Source organism: Sitophilus oryzae, unplaced genomic scaffold (assembly GCF_002938485.1).
Source record: "Sitophilus oryzae breed Bouriz unplaced genomic scaffold, Soryzae_2.0 scaffold_1449_pilon_pilon, whole genome shotgun sequence".
Taxonomy (NCBI): domain Eukaryota; kingdom Metazoa; phylum Arthropoda; class Insecta; order Coleoptera; family Curculionidae; genus Sitophilus; species Sitophilus oryzae.
Window position 1 is genome coordinate 960,712 of NW_022146114.1, and position 9,386 is coordinate 970,097.

At 33.0% G+C, this 9,386-nt stretch overlaps 1 pseudogene; it reads right to left on the reverse strand.

The window, feature by feature from the left end:
* Window positions 1–1,823: 1,823 nt before the first annotated feature.
* On the reverse strand, window positions 1,824–9,050 carry LOC115877397 (annotated as a pseudogene).
* Between the last annotated feature and the right edge of the window lie 336 nt (window positions 9,051–9,386).

The window sequence follows — 9,386 nt, forward strand, 5'->3', positions numbered from 1 at the left end:
GAATAAAAATAATGTTAATATGAGTGTATTACATACATATGTTTAAATAACGCTACGGCGCTCAGTTTTCACTTTTTCGATAAGCTATAGGATAAACTAGCTATAGGATAATTTGTCCAGTATTTCAGTAACTAATAAGGCTAGGACAATAATCTGTGTGTTGTACCTTTAGTTTCGTAAAAATGTACCGCAGTAATGTGAAAACTGCATGTTTATATCTCTACTCATAGTATGAGAGCTAGCAACGTCGGAAAAACAAGTATTTTAAGACGTCTGACTCTTTGATATATCTTTTACTATGCTCTCTAGAACAGCATGCGTCTCGTCTGGCTGCTGGTAAATGTTGCGTTCCCTACTGCGCATTGAAAGAAGATCCTATATTTTTATTAGTCCTTTAAATTCTAGTATTGAATATAAATCGAACATGTCTCCATAGCGCAGTGCGTAGAGTTTGTGACCACGGACCGATGATTCAGAGTTCGAATTCGGGTCAGGGCAAAGACTTTTTTATTTTATTTTCGTTTATATTCTAAATAGTAAAGTATTAAATATTTGTTTTTTTTTTTAATTACCAGAATTATTTAATACTTTACCATCAGAATATAAACGAAAATAAAATAAAAAAGTTTTTGACCTGACCCGGATTTGAACTCTGAATCATCGGTTCGTGGTCGGAAACTCTACGCATTGTGCTATGGAGACATGTTCGATCATGTTCGATTTAAATTCAATACTAGAATTTATAGGACTAAATTAATAAAAAATATAGGATCTTCTTCCGATGCGCAGTAGTGAACGCAACGGTTATCAGCATGCTGATCCAGATAGCATAGTAAAAGATATATCAAAGAGCCAGACGTCTTAAAAATACTTTCTCAAAACGTTGCTAGCTCTTAGAGTATCATGGAGCTACCCATACACGAGCAATCCCACAAAAACATACGATAATTCTGTACACTTGGATGCTGCCATATAAGTATCCACCCCATAGGATGAGTGAAGCAAAAACACAAAGGTACAAAAAAACAGTAAAGCAATACAGGGTGTTCCTTAATAACATGCTAATATTTAAGGAGGTGATTCTTGGACATATTCTAAGAAAAGAACTTCATATGAATATATGTCCTAAACATCTTCATAACTGTCGTAGTTTCTGAATTTGGATCAATCTTAATATTAGTCGATTTGAGCAAAATAAAACACCCTAATTCACCACAATACACATAAAAACACTTTACATTAATTTGCAATGGACGCACATTTCGCTAGCTCTGTTAGTATCATCGACAGATGATTAAAACTGTCTAAGTTGAATATATTTTAACGATTTATTGATCGATTTCCAATTCATGATCGGATACATATTTGGCTATTTATTGGATAACATTTGGTGGACCGAACTTCTTTTCACTTGTTATGTCATAGAGTCTTCAACGACTGATATTGGAGATGGAGAACTACCCTCTATAAAACCGTCCCAGATACTGGCTTTTGTCAAAGCCCTGGGACTGTATGATGAGTTATGATTCAAGAAAGGGGGACACAATGGATCTGTAAGGTCGAAGTGATTAACCCCCCTCCCACTCATTCTAAATTCTAAAAAATTCTAATTGGTGCCCAATAGGAGTATTTTGGAATGAATAGGATTTGTCTTTGGATAATTGGGTAGATGAGATAGGGTAACACATAAGTAGATTCACTACACGTAATGAACTTATTAATAAAATAACAAGAATACGAACGCTTCTTTATTATATCAATATTTCGATTAGGAATATATAAAATATGTAACAAAATTGGTTAATATTGCATTTATAAACAATTTATATAATGGGGTAGGTGTTCTCAGAATTTATACCACATTGGTTAACTCCACGCTCAAATCTGAAATATCCAGATTCACCCCAATCACTACCCCACGAGTTTCTGATAAGCCAATAGTCAGTACCATTTTCGGTGCCGTATCCAACAACCAAGACACCATGGTCTAAGTTACTAGGCTCGCAAGTGGAGTTGCTATAGATTCCTAGAATAAATAAATACTACTATAGTAATTTAGTGGTAAACTATCTGGTTTTTAAATTAATATCTATTGACAGTTGTATAACCACCAATATTGGATATAGTTGATATCAAATAAACTTTTAGTCACGTGATGAGCTTGACCGGCACAGAGTTGCCCACTTTTATATATTTTCTTTTAATCAAAATTGATTATCACAGCACTAAAACTTCACAACACTATTTATTTAAACCAAAAACTCGTAATACAAAACTAAAGTATCAAAACGAATGGGAATGTCAGAAAATAAATAAATAAATGTGGCAACTTGACACTTTCTGAGTCACCTGAATCCCCAGCGCGAAATTTAAATTCCAGTTAGTCATCCGAGCGCCAAATATGTCCATGGTTGGCCAACAATGAATTAAAAAATCTTGCCCTCGATTACGTAACTAAAAGTTCAATTGATATCAAATATACTTGTAATACTGTGCCTTTAAATAACAATACCAGTTTTAAAATCGCCTCATAACCGTACAAAATGTGTCGCATGGAACAAACCTATAGGACTCGGCTGGTGGGTTAGATAGTTTGTCTACCAAAACTGGATGTAATCAGCATCGATAGCAACGGCTACTGGTCCGGCAGTTCCTACTGCTTCCTTTAATTTTTCCTCACTACTATCGATGCTCACATAGGAGCTGATATATGTCGCAATTTTGGAAGAATCATATGTGCAACTACCGTCATCACCTATGAAAATATTTTCACTTTAGTTCAAAATAAAATTTGTGAATAAGGATTGCATATTGACTTTTTTTGATAAAAATAATACCTTCGTATGGGTAGTCTGATTCGTATTCAAGTCCACTTCGTCGAATGTAGGGGAATGTATATGTCAAATATCCACCGTCGCATCCTGAATTGAAGCTAGTAGTACAGTCAACAAGTTGCTGTTCGGAAAATCTGCTTAGATTGCCAGTTTTGATAGCATAAGCACCTTCCGTAGATCCTGCCTAAGATTTTATCAAAACATAGAAAACAAACAAACCAAACCAAACCTAAATAAATAAAATAATAGTTTTAATATGTGTGTAGTGTGTGTTTGTCCAGTTTTCCCCAATTCTAATTCTATAGAAATCTACGTTCAATGTAAGACCTTTTATTTTGACATTTTATCTTTTTAATTCTATTAACTGACTGTTCTTTTATGTACTTAAAAAGATTTGAAAAAGACATATGACTGTCGAAATGTCGTCAATAAAAATAAAATAATAAACAAAATCCAGTAACATCTTACCCCCAACGACCTAATGCCAAGAATAAAAAGAAAACAATATATTGAACTTTATATACACTTAGATGCAAAAAAAATCAACGGAGAAATTTTTGGTCACATTTAAAGTGTTATATTTTTGTTATTTTTAGCCCTATTTTCATGATTTTTTAGCAAGCTGTATATAATTATATAAAATAAATAAAATAAAATAAAATAATCTTTATTACATGCACAAACAAAGGAATGCATATAAAGGAAGGTACCGCAAAGCGTATTTTAATAACCACCATGCCCTATAATAATAAAATACTTAAAATAATAAAATACATGAAAAGTAACAATAATTATAGTTAACAATAAAAAAATGTCTTATTAGGAACTTTATATGACCTACAACTCTAGAGCCCTGTCTTTGGCATGCAGGCACGTTTAATACTTTGAAGTCCCGCGGTAAAGAATTGTAGATATGAGCCGCCAAATAGAGAAAACAGGATTAAAAAATTCAGAATATGCTGTGGAATAGTTATGGCATCTCTGAAACGTATGTTTACCTGATGAGCGTTACTTCGAATATTAATTAGTTCAAAGAGATACAGAGGATGTTGTGTAGTTAGAACTTTGTGTATTAGGAAACTCATTTGAACATATCGCTTTTGTGCCATATTACAATGAAAAATCTCCTGTATATGTTGGCTTACATGATCTCTCCGTGTCAACCCTCTTACAAATCTGACACAGGAGTTTTGCAATTTTTGAATACGATACTTGTTAAACTGACTTAGGAACGACTATTAGTTCAGTTATTGGGGATCAAAAAAGGAGGCTGCCTGGAAAAAAGTCCGGGAGTTTTGAAACTTTACAGGGTTATAGGTTTTGGGGTCCCTAACTAAAATCCGTAAAATGCACATTTTCAGGCTTGCCGCCGGCGCGGCGCCACCATCTTCCCAAGATAGCGCCCAAAATCGGTATTTTGTAAATATCACGAAAACTATGCGTTTTTCGCGAAAATTTCCTATAAAAATGTTATAAGAAAATTTTCGCTAAAGTCAACCGTTTAGGCACAAAATCCCTGGAAATTTTACAATTTTGCGTAAAGTATGATATACATACTATAGTCGATTTTCCCAAATTAAATCTCGATTAGTATTCACTAAAACTAGTTTTAGTTTAGTTTCTTCAATTTTGTCATGAAACAGTGGCGTATCATTAATTCGCTCATTAATTTATGAATAATTAATTGTGCTGGACAGCATTCATTGCGAATTTACCACCAGGTTCAGCATTGGTCTGGTTGTACCAAAGATGCCGAAGAATGGGGTTGGAAGAAAACAAAAACAGGCATTATTCAGTCACAACGTTGCAAGATCCAGCTCCAAAATCCTTATTGGCATTTTTATCCTGTAAATACAAAACCAAGAACTGTGGTAAAGCCACAAATGCCTGCGGATGCAGAAAAGCAGGATTAAAATGTTCAATGATTTGTGCATACTGCAATGGAAAATCCTGTGACAACGTCACTGAAATGTCACTCGACGAATCCTATAAAGAGGGGTTGGACTTGCCTGTAGTTATCCCTCTGGCGGTTGAAGATGAAGAGTTGGACGTATTGAGAGACCACCCTGATGAGCCCAGCAAAGCAGACACGATCGACTTTGACATCAATGAGCCAGATCCGTCGGGCTTGTGCAGATAAGTTAAAGTTTTTGATTTACCTAGTGGAGTGGGCCACGTCCGGGGAGACCACGTTAAAATAAACGCTCCATGTACTTTATCTCTTGGGTGGTGTGGAAACAAGTACACATTTTCAATAATTAAAATTAATTATTCTAATAAATTAATGAGCAAATTAATGATACGCCACTATTTCATGACAAAATTGAAGGAACTAAACTAAAACTAGTTTTAGTGAACCCTAATCGACATTTGATTTCGGAAAATCGACTATACATAATATATCATATTTTACGCAAAATTGTAAAATTTCCAGGGATTTTGTGCCTAAACGGTTGAATTTAGGGAAAATTTGCATAAAATATTTTTATAGGAAATTTTATTCTCTTTAATTTTGCTTTCCCCAAATTTTCGCGCACATAGTTTTCGAGATATTCACAAAATACCGATTTTGGGCGTCATCTTGGCAAGATGGCGGCGCCGGCGGCAAGTCTGTAAATGTGCATTTTATGGATTTTAGTTAGGGACCCCAAAACCTATAAACCTGCAAAGTTGCAAAACTTCCGGACTTTTTTCCAAGCAAAAATCCCCAATGACTGAACTATATGTTTAGGTAGCCCGGTATAGAAAGAACCAAACTGTCAGCAAGGAGTCTCTTAGCATCGAAAGATAAAATATTTTTAAATTCATAAATTTATTTTAGTTTGTAGTATGATCGCTGACAGACATAACTTACATGCTTATTGAATGTCAGTATGGTGTCCATAATGTGACCAAGAACACTAATATCACCTTTTATTCGTAAACTCAGTTTTTTATAAACTTTAGTATTTCACATATTGTACAGGGTTAATCGAGAGGTTGTTTTTTACCCTAATCTTAAAACACCCTGTGCATTAATTTTCCTAAAATATTATTTTGTGGTCAGAACCATGTCTCCTGAGCATTTTTGTTTTTTGGATCATGTCAATACATGCCTTGGTTAATTTTTAAGAGCGAAAGGAGCTTACCACCAATAATTTGCAATTTTTTCAATTATCATTTTTTTTTGAAGCTATTTTTTAATCTGACAAGGCAGCTTTGGTAATTATTGTGAGCTATATACTACTATGAACTGCCCACCATCTTCGACGTTAGGCAAATGCTTAGCAGAAGGGTTAGAGGTCGCAAAGCAGTACTAGCTTCATTAAATGCACTTCGCTTGGTCCTTAAAGAAGAACAAGAAAACATAACGCAATATGATATATGCAGCCTCAATGACAGACTATAAACGGACGTATAGAGGCAGTTATAGCAGCCAAGGGCAGCAATACAAAGTATTAGAATATCTTTTACAATATTTTTGTCAACAATACAATATAACGTCTGTTATCGTTATTAATGTGTATTAAAAGCCGGACTATATCGTTAGTCTTTTTACGTTTTTTTTTTAATTTAGTACAGAGTATCAAATGCAGTGTAATATGACGTTTCGAAAATAATTACCAAAACCATCTCGTCATATTAAAAATTACATCAAAAAGTAATGATAATTAAAAAAATTGCAAATTGATCGTCATCGGTTCATTTCGCTCTTAAAAATTAACCAAAGCATGTATTGACATGAATCAAAAAATAAAATGCTCAGGAGTCATCGTTCTGACCGTAAAATTATATTTTAGGAAAATTTACAGACGAAATTATTGCACAGGGTGGTTTAAAAGGTCAAAAAAACAAGCCCTCGAATAACCCTCTATAATATGCCAAATACTTAAGTTACGAATTAAAATTGATATAATTATATACAGTTTGCTAAAAAAAATTATAAAAATAGGGCTAAAAATAACAAATATATGACACTTTAAATTTGACCAAAAATTTCTCCCTTGCGTTTTTTTGCATTTGAGTGTATATTATAGAAATTAGAATAAATTTATTCAATAGTACATTAAGACACACGAATACAGAATTTAAAGTAGTGTACAAAGCAAAAATTTGTATTTGTAGATATTAATAATTACGATAAGCTTACTTACAATGGCGAAAGCCCAACAAGATCCACAAGATGCTTGGTCCTTGATAGGGTTGACGGCGTTCTTCGCTCTCCAGTCAATGGAGTCTGGAACAGTAGCTCCTTTTGGCAGTTCGAATATTTTATCGGTCTCGTAAGAAGGCTTGCTGGCAATCTGAAGGGCAAGCATAGCTTTGAATTCAGCAGGTGTCATGTCAACGAATTTGTTAATGCCTAGTGAAAACTTAAACTTCAGATCATGAATTTAATTTTAAATTATAAATATACCTTGTGTGTAGGATTCAAGGCCTTGTTCGAAACGGGCATTGTGGCTTTCAATAGAACGAAGGTTGTCTCTGAAGATGGCAAAACGGGACATTTATTCAGCTTAATTTAGGTAAGTCTTGCCATGTTTCAACTTCAAGATGCAAACGAATATTACTTATACAGAGTACTACAAATTCGTGGTACGAGCATTGATATCTCGGTAACCGTAATAGATACGAACATGGTTAAATTGGGGCAAAGTTGCGCTTTGGGATGTTCACCAAGATGCAATCAAAAAAGTTTTAAACATTTCAAGGATTGCTGAGTTTTTTGAAAAAAACGGATATTTTTGAGAATGAACTTTATTTTTTCCTGTGGTTACTTTTAAGAAAATCAAGAAACTAATTGCACATTCTCATAGCCACTTTATTAGGACTATCTGATCGTATTTTTAGATTTTCAAATTAACTGATAATTTATGAGATACAGCAGCCAAGTTAATTTTTTTAAATACGGACCTGCATTTTTTATTTCCGGTTTTGAAAGAACTCGGTCCCCTGAGTGCAATGATGTGCCACACTTTATACTTTTTGTTTGTTTTAGGGTACCTTAACAACAACAAAACTATTTAATTATTATTTAAAATAATTTCAAGTCCGACTGTTTTTTTTAAATTATTTAATCTGATTATATTCATCGCAACAATATTGGTCAGCGCTAATTAACATTGAATAAGGAGAATCGGGCCAATTGGAAGATTAAATAAATTATATTCAGGTCAGCAATTTAAATATATTATTTTTAACTCATTTTATTGTGAATTTGAAATCTCAGTGCGCGATCTAATAATATACGTAATATTAATCGTAGTTATTATAAACAAATCAACTTGTTGTTACTACATGTTCGAAATGGTTACAAACTTTCCTACTGCACAAATTTATTTTTTACTTCCATTTTATTTATAGCTCTTTGAACTTTCTTCTTAAACTTCCGAATGCATTTTGTACTCTTTGTTGAATGCATTTTGTACTCTTTGTTATGTTGAGATGTATTGATTTCACTTTTACAAATGTCGTAAAGTAATGTATTCATTTGTATATTATTTTTTAATATTTTATTGCATTTGATTTTCCATATTCAATGTTTTACCCCACGTCATTGTTAAGTTTGAAAGCTTATCAATATTGTAATGATGAATAGATTAAATATTTAAAAAAAAACAGAGCCGGACTTGAAATTAGTTTAAATAAATTGTGTTCAAATGTCCGAAACAAAAAAAATATCAAGTGTAACATATCGTTCTACTCAGGAGACCGAGTTTCTTTCAAAACCTGAAATAAAAAATCCAGGTCCGTATTGAAAAAAAATAAGTTGGCCTCTGTATCTCACAAATTATCAGCTACTTTGAAAATCTAAAAATACTAACAGATAGCCCTTATAAAGTGGCTATGAGAATGTGCAATTAGTTTTTTAATTCTCTTAAAAGTAACGACAGGAAAAAATAAAATTAATTTTCAAAAAAGTCCGTTTTTTTTTTTCGAAAAATCTCAGCAAACCTTTAAATTGTTAAAACTTTTTTTTGGCATCTTGGCAAACATCCCAAAGCGCAACTTTGCCCCAATTTAACCAAGTTCATATCTATTACGGTTACCGACATGCCTATGCTCGTACCTCAAATTTGGAGCACCCTATATATTCTTTAAATATTTAATAGCTATTTAAAGCTTATTGAAATTGATATTTACCTTGAAAGACTGAAATTTGGTACCATCTTGGTCAATTAAAGAGGAAGCACTGACAACAACTGCCAAAACACTAAACAAGATTAAACTCTGCATTGTAAATATTCGGTACATAATGTAACAGTAAATTGACTACTTTCTCCCGTATTTATACTAATAAAAATACTTACAAAATTGAGACTAACAGAAGTATCTCTTGAGAAATAGACATCGTAAGTATTAAAAGGAGAGTTTTTATAAATTGAAAAACACATGTGAAGTGTAATTAAGTGTTTTTTTACCACTCTATGTTAGTTTACAATTATTATTATTTAATAAATATCTTTTTGAGAAATGATAGAGGTAAAGATACGCAGAAAAATTTATCTCCGTGTATACCCAACCCTTGAAGTCCCAGTAATATGGGGGTAATAATAAGTACAACAGATAAAG